This window comes from Sinocyclocheilus grahami, unplaced genomic scaffold (genome assembly GCF_001515645.1).
Source record: "Sinocyclocheilus grahami isolate Dianchi unplaced genomic scaffold, SAMN03320097.WGS_v1.1 scaffold120.1, whole genome shotgun sequence".
Lineage (NCBI taxonomy): Eukaryota > Metazoa > Chordata > Actinopteri > Cypriniformes > Cyprinidae > Sinocyclocheilus > Sinocyclocheilus grahami.
The window spans coordinates 1,226,199-1,241,402 of record NW_015505299.1 but is presented as its reverse complement, the minus strand read 5'-3'; positions in this window follow the sequence as shown (position 1 = coordinate 1,241,402).

Sequence of the window (15,204 nt, the reverse complement as noted above, 5' to 3'; positions counted from 1 at the left end):
AATTGTCATCTTTAATGACAGTGTAAATGTATGCAATATGAGTTTAGTTAATGCTATTTTAAATAAAATGACAGTCCAAAGTAATCTGTTATAAGTGAACTTGCTCATTGCTATTATTTTACATATTTAGATTTAAAATGCCACAGATGTATTCCATATACATTGTCTCATAATTCAAGTTACGTGCCTTGGTTGGCTGTGATGTTCTGCAAAAGCCTCTAATGATAGTACTTACACACATTAAAGGTGAAAGATCGCCATGCCCTTGATTCATGCCTCCACTTTCATCTTCAGTTAAGGTGTGTTTAAGAATGAACTGCAGGTCAGTTTCTCATTTTGCATGTGTTTCTACAGCTCATTACCAGCGCAGTAACTCACATAAGGAGAAGGAGGTGATGGCAGGCCATGCTAAAGCTGCTGCAGGGCAACAGTCAAGGGCCGACACTTCAACACAGACTTACTGCCTGACGTGGAGCATTTTCAGCCTTGTCTGTACAAAAAAAATAAAAAAATCAACAAGGCTCAACCTTTGAAACATTCATTCTGAAAATGCCCTAACCAGCACAACTATAAAGCTAGCTAGACAAACTTCGGTTGGTCGTCCAGGAGAATGTCATGGAATGCAGATTTGTTAATGGGAATTTTCATGCCCTTGATTAACTCTTTAAAAATCTTTTTTACTTATTGTGACAACTAATAATAACTAACTAATATTAAAAACTAATATCTCAAAGATAATACAGTCAAATCAATCTAATATGCAGTGTGAATTTGAATTATCCACAATGCACCGGATGTTGAAGCGGAATTAAACTGGAAGAGATTCAAAGACTAAATTCAAGCCATTTTTTGGCTTCATTTTAAAGACTTAGTGGCACATTTAAGGAAGCCTGCTTCAGCCACAGAATAATAATAATAATAATAATAAAGGCTATTTCAACCTTTTATCTCAGATTTCATACTTTTTTCCCCTTCTATATTTTGTTTTCCTCTGAAAGTCTGAATTGTGAGATATAAAGTCGCAATTATCTTTTTATGTTATCTTGTGGCGGAAACAAGCTTCCATACAAATTATAACATTCTGGGAATTGATTAATATAATTCAATGCTTCTGGAAATAACATCTGGAAACATACTACCCATTGTGATGTTTATGGGCAATTCATAATGAGTAAATAAATATCATTATTAAGAGCTACAGCAGTTGTGCAGCAATATGACTTTTAATTTTAATTGTGTCCTTTCATTTTGATTTGCTAGCTTTGCTTTTTGCATGCCATACAGGCTAATTTTAATAAAACTGTATTTTTACTGAACTGGTACAACAAGGCCAAAAGCACTCTCAGAGAACTATGTTGCCCCAAGCCCTGCCAAGTTTTCTGACCACTCCCAGAGTTTAAGCAGCACTCACTCTGGTAATAACATGCTAGCTGTAAAAAACCTGGGAGGGACTTGCTTTAAGGAGCTGTCCTCCTTGTTTAATTATGTTTCTGGTGTTTGACCTAAAGGCTTCAGGTCTTGCTGGTTTGTTTTTTTCCCATTGTCCTTTACATTATACACCCTGTGTCCCACTGAGAAATTATAAGCATGGAAATGCTGAAAGCTTTAAAATGCTATTTTTAATCTGACAGCTGGAATATGATCTAACTGCCTGATCACACACACATGAAAATTAAACATACAAATCTCATGAATGCAAATATAGCACTGAAATTGCATATCAGACGTGTTTTTTTTTTTTAAAGATTACTTTTGAAAAATTAGATTAAACTTTATTGGTCATTGTGACAGTACAACACATTTACACAGTAAAATGGCAAATATAGCACTGAAATTGCATATCAGACGTGTTTTTTTTTTTTTAAAGATTACTTTTGAAAAATTAGATTAAACTTTATTGTCATTGTGCACAGTACAACACATTTACACAGTAAAATGTTTTAAAACGCTTATTTTATTGCAGCTAATTGACAAGGCAGCATCTCTCATTTTTGTTTAGTTTAAATTGATGTACTAAAATAACTAAAACTGATAATAAAAATGACACACAAAAAAAACTCATAAAAATGACACAAAAATAACAAAATTACTTAAGTTTAAACTAAAAAATAAAACGAAAACAGAAAATATAAAATAAAAACTAATTCAAAATATTAATAGCAAATATAGCACTGAAATTGCATATCAGACGTGTTTTTTTTTTTTAAAGATTACTTTTGAAAAATTAGATTAAACTTTATTGTCATTGTGCACAGTACAACACATTTACACAGTAAAATGTTTTAAAACGCTTATTTTATTGCAGCTAATTGACAAGGCAGCATCTCTCATTTTTGTTTAGTTTAAATTGATGTACTAAAATAACTAAAACTGATAATAAAAATGACACAAAAACAACTAATAAAAATGACAGAAAAGTAACAAAATTACTTAAGTTTAAACTAAACAATAAAATGAAAACAGAAAATATAAAATAAAAACTAATTCAAAATATGAATGGAGACTATAATAGTATTTCAATTATACTTCTACAAAGCTAATAAACATTTCTATCGTGCATTTCTGTGTTTGTCATAATTAATCAAGAGCTGCTTGCACAACAGATGTCACTTGACGTGTATTTAGGGCAAATGCAAATAGTCATTTTAACACTATTATCATTGCATTCTCTTGTTTTATGTTCTGAATGTCAACACTCATTTTTGGGTCACTATAAGTGCACAACAAGTGTTATAAATGAGGACAAACTGAGGTCACGTCAGCTGTAAACATTCAAGCAGCAATATTTTCTTGTTAAGTCAGGCTACTTGAATCATACGTGGATTGATTGTCTCTGTATTTTGTATATCTAGCGAAGTCTAAGGCAATGAATACTATGTTGTTCTGCCAAGGGCCCGTGGTTCACACACACTGAGATGTTAGCATATTCCAACTGCTTGGAATTCCTTCCCGCCGACCAGAGAGCACACACTGTGTTTTAAAACGTGTTGGGCCCTTTCAAGTTTTATTTGAAAGTATGTAATTACATTCTTGAAAAAATAACAGGTCTCTGGAGAGATTTATATTGAGTATTAAATGTCAAGGTTTGAAAAGACACAGTTAACACTCGCTCATCCACTTAAGAGCTTCTCGATGGCCTGAAATGTTAAGAGGGCTTAAGGATATGGATGTGCAATAAAAATAAATATGCTGAGGAAAAAGAAAGAAAGGTGGAGGAGCTCGAGCAGACAAACATGAGGGCAAGGAGGTGCCTGGCCTTCCTTAAAAGGTTCGGCGAGGTTTTTTTCCTTGACTTGTAATGCTTGTTGTTCTGGAGTTTGGTCACAGAAGGTCTGTACTTCAAGAATCTCGAGTTCAAGCGAATGATAGCTTGAGTATGAGCGAATGATAGTTTATGTCTGATCAACTTTTATTACAAAACAGACTCTAAATACTGTTCGGATGAGCAGCGTTTGACGCCGTTGTAAACACACACCTGTGAACGCATGGTTTATGTTAATGTGGCGAACTGCTCATTCTGATCATTCATTTGAATAAATGTAACTTTCCATGAAATTGTCCATGGTTAAGGACCTAGCTAACAACTCTCTGAATGTTTTTTAATGTTCCATGAATGATGTATAAATAACGTTTTTGTGCTAATGTTTTGAGAACATTATTAAAGCCCAGATAACTTTGAACAGAAAATTCAAAAGAAAATTCAAAACTGTGAGAAAATCCTGCCATAATGTTAGCCAAAGTTCTGAGAACAATCTCTGGTCCCTGGCGAGGTTTTGGTAAAAATTTGGTATAATTGTTATAACTGTAGCCTCTCTTATTGCTTTATTAGCCCAATACAATGAGAGACCCTTTGTGTTTAGTTTGCATGATGTGTACAACTTTCACGCATTAATTTTATGTATTCATTTTCCATGATCACTTTGGTAGCAATTCTTCATTATACTGGAAAAATAGTCAAATGAAACATTTTAATATAAATCAAAAAGATTTTAAAATGTTTTTTTTTCTTCATGTCTTTCACATACCTATGGGTTGCAGCGCCAACAGTGATGATTGCTTGCAAGTGTCAATACGTCCTCTTAGATTAAAGGAGTATTCTCAAGTGCCGGCCCATCTTCAAGTGCCGGCCCAAAAAAAAGCTTTTAAATATTCCGAGAAATTTCCCCTTTGTGACCTCCGGTGGTCCAACAGGTACTGCAGCACTCAGGAAAAGGTCTGGACAATGTTGCGGCGAGAGTGTCTTCTAACACTTACAAAGCAAACTATAAAAAGTTTGGGGTCCAACACACTTAAGCAAAAACTCTGATAAGTCCATCCACACATCTTCTGCCCAGCTGTCACAGAGGAAGAGAGATAGCCGTGTTTGTGTTTGAGGGATAGAGACACATCTGGCTTTATGGCCATTTGACAGTCACAAAAGATGGAAGGAATTGGCTGAAGACACAATTCAGACATGTTTAGATTTCTGCTTAGAAGTCCAAAACATAGAGCTAATCAGAGACTTTAACAGATGACTTCTATTTTATATATATGCATGTATAGGCCTATATATATATATATATACTGTATATATATACACACACACACATTAGGGATGCACAATATTATCAGAACATTATCGGAATCGGCCGATAATAGCTTAAAATGTAAACATCAGCATTGGCCCAATGTGAAAATTTATGCCGATATGCCTTGCCGATAAGACAAAGAGCACACATGTGCTCAAGGTGTGCTAGCGATAAGATCACGACAGCAGTGTGCTCATTCTTGAAGCGAACTTTTGGCTGAATGGTGATTAGATTCACGCATTTAATTTGAGAATAAACGTACAGAATGACGCGTCCGGTGTGCGGTAGACCCTGCGTTCCATTCGGAAGGGCTCATCCCTATGCCCTAATCCCTTCAAAGGGTTTACCCTCCGGAGTGAGAGCTTCGAAGGGATGAAGGGTGTAGGGGTCATCTTAACGAGACGATCAAGGAGGCGCCTTTGTCATACATTTTGTACACTGTTGACCCCCAGTCGTCTTTTACGTTAAATATAATGTATATTTGTATATGTAATGTAATGTAATATGTGTTTCAGAATCAGAATCAGAATCAGAATGAGTTTTTATTGCCAGGTATGTTTACACATACGAGGAATTTGTTTTCATGACAGAAGCTCCACAGTGTAACAGAATGACAGTGACAGAACAAAAAACACAGATAATAAAAAATAGAAAAATAGAACAAGTAACTAAGGAATAAAAATATACAAATCGACAATTGTATGTACAGGTATATAACAATAGACAGTTGTATGTACAGGTATATTATGTGCAAATTGAAATGTAGACTGAGTGTGTGTGTTAGATAAATAAGTGTATGAGTGAATAAATAGTGTGTCTTCCACAGTTATTGTCAAGTATTCATGAGATGGATGGCCTGAGGGAAGAAACTGTTCCTGTGTCTGGTCGTTCTGGTGCTCAGAGCTCTGTAGCGTCGACCAGATGGCAACAGTTCAAAGAGGGAGTGTGCTGGATGTGAGGGATCCAGAGTGATTCTGCCAGCCCTTTTGCTCACTCTGGACGAGTACAGTTCTTGGAGAGAAGGGAGGGTTGTACCAATGATTCGCTCAGCAGTCCGGACTACCCTCTGAAGTCTTCTGAGGTCAGATTTGGTAGCTGAGCTGAACCAGACAGTTATTGAAGTGCAGAGGACAGATTCAATAATGGCGGAGTAGAACTGTTTCAGCAGCTCCTGTGGCAAGTTGAACTTCCTCAGCTGGCGAAGGAAGTACAACCTCTGCTGGGCCTTTTTCACAATGGAGTCAATGTGAGTGTCCCACTTCAGGTCCTGAGAGATTGTGGTGCCCAGGAACCTGAATGACTCCACTGCAGTCACAGTGCTGTCCATGATGGTGAGTGGGGGGAGTGCAGAGGGGTTTCTCCTGAAGTCCACGGTCATCTCCACAGTTTTTAGCGTGTTGAGCGCCAGGTTGTTGAGACTGCAACAGACAGCCAGCTGCTCGACCTACTGTCTGTAAGCAGACTCGTCACCGTCCTGAATGAGGCCGATGAGTGTGGTGTCGTCTGCAAACTTCAGGAGCTTGACAGAGGGGTCTTTAGAGGTGCAGTCGTTGGTGTACAGGGAGAAGAGCAGTGGAGAGAGAACACAACCCTGAGGAGCTCCAGTGCTGATCGTACGGGTGCTGGATGTGTATTTTCCCAGCCTCACTAGCTGCTGCCTGTCTGTCAGGAAGCTGTTGATCCACTGACAGACGGAGGTGGGCACGGAGAGCTGAGATAGTTTGGGCAGGAGGAGGTTTGGGATGATAGTGTTAAAGGCCGAGCTGAAGTCCACGAACAGGATCCTCACATAAGTCCCTGGTCTGTCTAGATGTTGCAGAACATAATGCAGTCCCATGTTTACTGCATCGTCCACAGACCTGTTTGCTCTGTAGGCAAACTGAAGAGGATCCAGCAAGGGTCCAGTGATGTCCTTCAGGTGGGCCAGCACCAGTCTTTCAAAAGACTTCATGACCACAGACGTTAGAGCCACAGGTCTGTAGTCATTAAGTCCAGTAATTTTGGGTTTCTTTGGGACGGGGATGATGGTGGAGCGTTTGAAGCATGAAGGGACTTCGCACAGCTCCAGTGATCTGTTGAAGATCTGTGTGAAGATGGGGGCCAGCTGGTCAGCACAGGATTTCAGACAGACTGGTGTAACACAGAAAAAAAATTGTGTTTCTGATTAAAGCAGCAATTGATGTCACAGTACGAGTATGTTTTGATTTAAGGTCAGTAGCTATAGCTTATATGAATAAAAATCACAAACATGACACTAATAATTAAATAAGTTAAATAATTTTAGATATACACAGATTTATTCATTGTGTAATATATTTTTTTCAAACGGATTATGAAAAACTTAAACACAAGGAGCTCTAAAAATTTTCTGAATTTTACAACTCTTGCTTCAGACCATTTGATGTTAAATCTTCAAATAAAATGTTAAGGTTACCACTGCATCTGTCTGAAAAAAAATGCAGTGATTGATTTTTAAAGCTTCCAATGTACTCTCATTATAACATAACTTTGTTGTTTATTTAATTCTAACAAGTTTTTGTTAAAAACTAGCCAAAAAAATAAAAATGTATAACCACAGGAGAGATTTGGTGTCATTTCCAAACAAAAGGAAATATTTAGGTACAGGCCAAAATAAGTTGAAACATATCGGCAAAATCCAATATTGTGCATCCCTAACGTCAAACAACTTCCCTGTGCAAAGTACCATGGGGGCCCAAAGTGTCGATCAGTCCGAAGGGCCCTTTGAAGTGGCCAGTTTTGAGCACTTCGGTTTGGAACGACCCTTCAATATGGCGGCCATGATTGTTTTCACTTCGAAGTGCCCTTCGGAGGGTGATATATCCCGTTTGGAACGCACCATGAGTCATCAGTTACTAGTACCTGCAGCAGCCTCCCCCGGGTCCTAATGCCCCTCTGGTGAGGCTTTTTATTTATTTGGGGGGGGCGCTGTTGGCCTACTTGTAATAAAATTAAAGCAAAATACACAAAAAAAATTGTGTTTCTGATTAAAGCAGCAATTGATGTCACAGTACGAGTATGTTTTGATTTAAGGTCAGTAGCTATAGCTTATATGAATAAAAATCACAAACATGACACTAATAATTAAATAAGTTAAATAATTTTAGATATACACAGATTTATTCATTGTGTAATATATTTTTTTCAAACGGGTTATGAAAAACTTAAACACAAGGAGCTCTAAAAATTTTCTGAATTTTACAACTCTTGCTTCAGACCATTTGATGTTAAATCTTCAAATAAAATGTTAAGGTTACCACTGCATCTGTCTGAAAAAAAATGCAGTGATTGATTTTTAAAGCTTCCAATGTACTCTCATTATAACATAACTTTGTTGTTTATTTAATTCTAACAAGTTTTTGTTAAAAACTAGCCAAAAAAATAAAAATGTATAACCACAGGAGAGATTTGGTGTCATTTCCAAACAAAAGGAAACATTTAGGTACAGGCCAAAATAAGTTGAAACATATCGGCAAAATCCAATATTGTGCATCCCTAACACACACACACATACATGTATACATATGTCAGCAATTACAGAAGAGAGGATGACACGATGACAACGCAAACAACACAGTCTTTATTTAGAAGCAGTTCAAGACAGCTGAGATGCAAGCAGGTGAGTTGGTACATCACAGAATAACGTGGAATTTAATTGAATGTTAAAGAGTCCTTATGATTTACAGCTACTGGCTGGCATGGCTGAAGACAGGCTGTATACACGTAAGTATCCAAGGTGAGAAGACGGGTCAATCCTTTAGTATGAAACAACATTGGTAAGCAATATAACAACGACAATATAACAGTCCTAGAAGCGACGTGACCAGACAATGAATGAGTGTTTGGTGCTTGCAGATATAGGGAAACTGATGAGGTTGATGGCAAACAGGTGTGAAGATTGAGCTGAGTGTGCAGGTGATGGCCAGGGAGGATTATGGGAAATGTAGTGTATTGTTATGACAGGCATAGTGAATGGAGATTGTGACAATACACACACACACAAATCCAAAAAGTACTTGAGGAACCACTTCTGGATTCAAATCTCAAGTTGACAATTTAACAGCTGAGCTCAAGCTCAGCTCAAGATTCCGTTACTAATTTGAAAACGCTACTTTACAACTAACAAAGAAACGCTGAATTGCTTCATTTAAGTTAAAAGAGTATTATAATATATAGAGTAGAATATTGGACTGTGATTACCTGCATATACAGCATTCATTCTTCAGCTCAATCTCATATTCACAATAAAACATTAGTCTGAATGTTCGCTGAGGAAAGCGATATCTTTGTCGTACTATCCTGATTTCCAATGACAGCGCTGCTCACTGCATTTGTTGGCTGCGTCTTACAAGCTGTTGTTGAAAGTAAAAATAATGTCCTCGTTTACATCATTGTTTCAGTCTCTTTCAATATAAAATATTTACTGCTGACTCATAAAGATAGTCTCCTGTCGCCATCTAATGGCAGAATAATGTAACTAAAATCGCCATCACGAGCACACACACACAAACACACACACACCGTTTCTCAATACCAAATACTATTATTAAAAACTACTATTATTTATTGAACAATAATATTTAATGAACCACAATAGCTATTAACATAAAAGTCGCTAAGCGATTCAGTCAAGAGTAGGAAGGGAGCGCTCTGATAAAACATTAAAGTTATATAAAAAATACAAAGTTTGAGACTTTGCCCTCAGTCAAAACTATTTGCTCTGGAAAAAATTATAGATTAATGAGACCAAAAACTGCCCGTTAATATACACAAAATACCCCGGAGCTCACATCACATCAACTTTGAAGCAAATTTTGAAAACAGTTATGCAGCTTCATATTTTTGTGGAAATCATGAAACACTACCATTCAGAAGTTTGGGGTCAGAAAATTAATACTTTCATTCATTCATAATAAGGGTGTATTAAATTATGTTAGTTGTAAATTAACGGGATAAATTTTATGAAGGATTTTATAATGAATCTCCTTAACCTTGTTAGAAATGCAAAATATACTTGGCAAAAGCCAGGCCTTTTTCCAATTTATATTTGTTATAAAGGAACCCCAATAACTTTGTGGGGGGAGAAACCATGGACAAAACACAATTCCCACGAAAGAAGACATTGCTGATGGAAGTTAGATAAGGAAATAGGTAACTTGCCAGGCAATAAATTACATTTTAGTAAGAAAGACAGGCCACCAACTTGGTCAAATATCTTATTTGGAATAAAAAAACACAGTGACATTGGATTTGTAAGGCATCTTTTCAGCTAGTTTACTTTAAAGGTGTTTACAGTATCTGCGAAGTCCAAAAAATCAAGGCCACCTTCACTTCTGGAGTTAGCAAGCACATCTCTTTTTAATTTGTACGGTCTATTTTTCCAAATAAAATCCAAAAATATTTAATTAATTTCCTTTATAGCTTTATCGTTGACAAACAAAGAAAGAGCAGAATATACAAAGTGAGAAAACCCTTCAACTTTAGATAAAATAACTCAACCATATAATGAAAGATCTCCCTGAAGCCAGATGTTAAAGATCTGTTTAGTTTTGATCATTTTATCAGAAAAGTTTAAATGATGTCTACTGATTGAATTTTTTGTGATATGAATTCCTAAATATTTTACACTTTTTTGTAACTCGGATACCTCCTATGAATATTCCAATATTTAATAACACGTTGTTAAAATCGAAAGTTGCAACTGTTATTTAATGAGCTAACATGAACTAAGACTTGTATTATTTTTTAACAAAGATTAATAACTTCTGTAGCAAATGTAGCTATTGCTCATTGTGAATGTTAATGCATTAACTAAGCTTAACTAATGAGGTGTTATTGTAAAGTGATACCTATTGGTCTTTATATTTCTTTTGCACTTTAATCTGTGTAAAACTTTTAACTTTATACCGTTTTCTGTATTGCTTTATTGCATTTAAATGTTCAGTTATTTTTGTTATAAGAAAAAAGTTAACCTGTTATACTGTATTATGACAGCACTTTTTAAAAACTAAATTCCAATATCGTGATAATACCATATACCATGATAAAAGCTTTAGCAATTAATCACAACATGAACATTTGATACCGGCATACCCCTACTGGCTTATGGTGCCCCAGTATCTGAATACATATTAGCATTTATGTTTACCTCTTTTTACAAGGCAGGTAAGCAGGAAGATTGCAATTGTTTGTCCAAGTCCTAAAACTATTTTCCCATCAAAAACATGTCATACAACTTCTAAACTTTAAAAGCAGTGGGCTGCATTAGTGGGCTTTCAGATGAGCATATACTACGGCACAGACCATGACAGATGCTGCATTGAGAGAAGCTGGACTAGTGAAAGTGTTATTTGATCAGTCATCAGGGTATGTGTCTGCACTTGCAAGTGCCTTAGAGCTGCTGACCAGGAGAGAAGATGAGAGAAAAGGTGAGCTAGGACACAAAGCAGGGGTCTGCGTTTGAAGTCTGTGAGTATGAGCTGCTGTTCATAGGTTAGTGTCATTAACCAGTCCTAGTCCAGACCAATACAACAATACCTTTACAAGCACTTCCCACAGGAGGAAATCCCGCTGATTTTGCGAGGAGAAATCAAGGTTACAATGATGCACTTACAATAGAGGTCAATTTGTAGGATTTGAAACTCAAACATTAAGCTCATAATATTATAAAAGCACCTACTCTAATTATTCGATTAAAGCCGTTTTCATCTATCACTATTGATATTTTACTGGTGATAATTGAGATGACTCCCCATTTAAATGAACAAGGTGGTAGCGATCGGACAGGTAGGATCTAAACCATCTTAAAGCCTGCCCTTGAATACCTGTATAGTTTTGTAATCAATCTATGAGTATGTCATGATCTATAGTGTCGAACGCAGCACTAAGATCAAGTAAAACTAGCAATGAGATACAGCCTTGGTCTGACGCAAGAAGCAAGTCATTTGTAATTTTAACAAGTGCAGTTTCTGTGATATGGTGGGGCCTGAAACCTGACTGAAATTCTTCATAGAGAACATCTTTTTGCAGGAAGGAGCACAAGTACGCAGTAAGTGCCTCATTATAACTTACACTGTAAGAAAAAATCCATAGAATAATGGAAAAGTACTGGTAGTTTTCTGCCAGGATATGAATTTTTCATTCAACCCTAAAAAAAAATGCAATTTGCAATTCAAAATATGGCTAAACCACCTGTGAAAAATCTACTTTTCCTAGAGTGTGGATGTTTGCTTTTTTACAGAAAAGGAAAGACTATTTAAAAACATTATGTCACAAGTGTTGACGAAAAAATGTAACATTGGTTGGATCATAAAAAGTGCCTTTTCATACCAAAATGGACAAAGACGTTAAAAAAAAGTACAAGGGCTTAATGACATCAGCTGAAGCTGAAAGTGATTTCAAAGGAAAGGCAAATTATTTGAATAAAGATTATGAAGACATGCACAGATAAGCAAGGTCAATTTTGATTTTGTTTACTTTATACCCAAAATGTTTCTCCAAACGTGTGATGACATTTCCTTGACTAAGGGTTTGGGGGAGGGTGGCACTTTATCACCTTGTGACTCCAAGCACTTCAGCCAGACAGGTAAATAATATGGTAATGTGGGTGTCTGCGAGTGCTTCTTCACACACTGGGGGTTAATTGTTATTATAGGGGCAGGAGGTTAAATGGAGAAATGGAGACTTGGTGAAATACAATAATAGGAAACATTCACTGGTCTCCATTGCAACATTACAGTAATCTCAGTGATTTCAACAAGTTATTAAGTTTGAAAACTTGGAATAATATGACGTTATTTCAGGCAACATCCCTTTAATATGCACTTATGTGAGTAGTAGAGCAATGCGAAGAGACAAAGAACTCAGTGGCGTGCACAGACCTCCGGAGGGGCAGGGGAGTTGTGGCGTTACGAGGGCAGGACCGAAAGGGCACTTTAGCATCGGCGATTAAAGGGGCAGGGGTTTGAGGTTTTTGGGGTTTCTCAAACATAAAGGGAACATTCAATTTTAAAATGTATCAAACATAATGGGAACATTACTTTTCCCTGTTGAAAAAAACAGCATATGCTGGTTAGGTAGGTTTTGACGCTGGAATGCTGGTTCAAGCTGGTCCTTTGCTGGTTTAAGCTGGTCCTTTTAAGCTGGTCCTTTGCTGGTTTAAGCTGGTCCTTTGCTGGTTTATGCTGGTCATATGCTGGCAAAGGACCAGCAAAAGGACCAGCATAAACCAGCAAAGGACCAGCATAAACGAGCAAAGGACCAGCTTAAACCAGCGAAGGACCAGCATAAACCAGCAAAGGACCAGCATAAACGAGCAAAGGACCAGCTTAAACCAGCGAAGGACCAGCATAAACCAGCAAAGGACCAGCATAAACGAGCAAAGGACCAGCTTAAACCAGCGAAGGACCAGCATAAACCAGCAAAGGACCAGCATAAACGAGCAAAGGACCAGCTTAAACCAGCGAAGGACCAGCATAAACCAGCAAAGGACCAGCATAAACGAGCAAAGGACCAGCTTAAACCAGCGAAGGACCAGCATAAACCAGCAAAGGACCAGCATAAACGAGCAAAGGACCAGCTTAAACCAGCGAAGGACCAGCATAAACCAGCGTCAAACATACCTAACCAGCATATGCTGTTTTTTTCAACAGGGTTGAATGTTCTCTGAAAAAAAAGTAAGTAACATTTTAAAAACTTTAGATGAATGTCCAACTAAAACATTTTAGAAATAAAAAATTCCATGAACAATTTATAAATAGTGTTTTTGTGCTAATGTTTTGAGAAGATCAGTAAAGACAAAATAACTCTTCTATTAACATTACTGAAGAACTTTGACAGAACCTTGCCAGAATGTTAACCAAAGTTCAGAGAACATTCCTTGTTTGCTGGGCTTCCACAAAGACTATTTATCTCTTTGATAAATTATTATATTATAACCCATTATACAGTCCAAATTATGTTCTTTTCTCTGAACCTGTGGCGCTGCAAAGAACCGAGTTGAAGAACTTATACTTTTGAGAGTAGCTCATTTTCATTTTAACCTTAAAACTATTAGGTTTTTTTTCTGTGACTCAAATAAACATGCTCTTTCCCTTCTTTATGCAAGTGTGGTCTACCCATATAATGACATCCCTGAAAGAAAAAAAAAGAAAACAAAACATTTAATAGATTGCATGTGTTTGTTTGCCAGTGCACTGATTACACACTCCAGAAGAGATCGCGGTTGCAGTGCATTCATGTAACTTAAAGAAGGAAATAGATCTTGTGTGTTTGCGTTCTCTGGGCTTTATCAGAGGTGCTGGGTGAAGAGCGGTGGGTTGAGAGAGTAGGGGAGGAGGCAGGGCGGTCACATAAAAACTGCCTGGAGAACTGGATGCGGGATCAGACGGTGATGTTCTCCGTGCTCGACTATTCTTGGAGCTACAGAGATCCGCGTTCGCATTGGACTCAGTTGGTTTCTTCTACGTGATGCGGAACTAATGATCTAAACATTCGCTTCAGGGTTGGACTTTTGTTGTGTGAGGTGAAAACTCCTTTGAAAACCCTGTTTTACCGTCTTCTCATCCAGGAATACTGTGCGCATCTCTACCAATGGTAAGCTGGCGTGTCTTAGCCTATTTGAAGTCAGCATTCACGGTACTTTCATACGGTCATAGCAAGAAGTGATTTATGACCGTATCTGAGATATGCGCAATTATTTAGACCCAATGGCACGCGTTTTGGCCATTTTGTGCGTAAATGGAACTCTTTCACGTCCTGTATTCTCTGCAGGCGGCGCGACTAACTAGAACGCTCCCATTATATTCCACAAAGCTGTCTTCAAGTCTACAGACGCAATTATTATTATCAACAAAGCGGTGTGCACCGAAAACGGGAGCGCTCTGCTTTGTCGGGTAGCTAAAGAATTGTACTGGGGGTGTTGGGAATGTTACACAGGATTAAATATCTTTGCTTACCGGATAGCTTACGTGAAATGTTTTTGTGTGTGTGTGTGTGTGTGTGTGTGTGTGTGTGCAAGTTTAGAACCACCAACGCGCTCAGACACCTGACCGCGCGCTCACCGGGTGGATGCGGGCTTCCACATCTGCCCGTAATGTACCAGTATGACATTTCATTTAAGTTTAAATTATGTTTTAATGTGGTGGCTAAGTATAGTTGTACTTGCTGTATGTGGCCTAACCACGATGGTGGTATATTTTCTTTGGCTAGTATCAAGCAACGTATCAAGATTCACTTTTATATGAGTTTTTGGAATCTACACAATTCTGAGTGTTCCGAATCACTGGTTTCAAATCCAGTTCTAACGCAGCGTTTACGCATGGCAAATGTTAAGTTAGTATTAAAAACAATAGCTGTGTCCTTCATTTGATTGAATAAGTTAAAGAAAACTGGTCTCCAGTGTGCAACTCCAGTGCACACTTGACCTCCACGAACGTTTCGAAGACTCGTACTTTGTCTGAAATGAGAGTGATGGCACTCAGTCAAGCATAATAACACGTCTGAAAGGTTTTATGAGGTACATTATGACATAAAGAGACACAACCATGAGTCACTTGGCAGAGATGTTTATCTTTAGTTCAAGGAGGTGCAAAGCAAAAAAAAAAAAAAAAAAAAAAGG